The following is a 284-nucleotide window of genomic DNA, read 5'->3' as shown; positions in this document are numbered from 1 at the left end:
CAGCAGCAGCAGCAGCAAGACGCTGCAGTTGCTGCTGCGTTTCTGGAGGACTTCACCTCCGCTCGTTTTGCTGCTCTTGCTTTTCTGGACAGTTTTGACTGCGGAAGGTGAGGGTTTTGTTTTATTTGTTTTTACATCCTTGCAATTTATTTATTTAATAATTTAAATTGTTCCTTTGCTGCTCCCTTGCTGCTGCTTCCGTGCTGCTTAGCTGCTGCTGCTTCGCCTTTCCTTGTTACAATTTGCTTCCAGTTTAACCCATTTCTTTGCTGCTGCTGCATCAG

Source organism: Eimeria tenella, genomic scaffold (assembly GCF_000499545.2).
Source record: "Eimeria tenella Houghton genomic scaffold, Eth_scaff2719, whole genome shotgun sequence".
Taxonomy (NCBI): Eukaryota; Apicomplexa; class Conoidasida; order Eucoccidiorida; family Eimeriidae; genus Eimeria; species Eimeria tenella.
Note: the sequence above shows the minus strand (reverse complement) of the source record.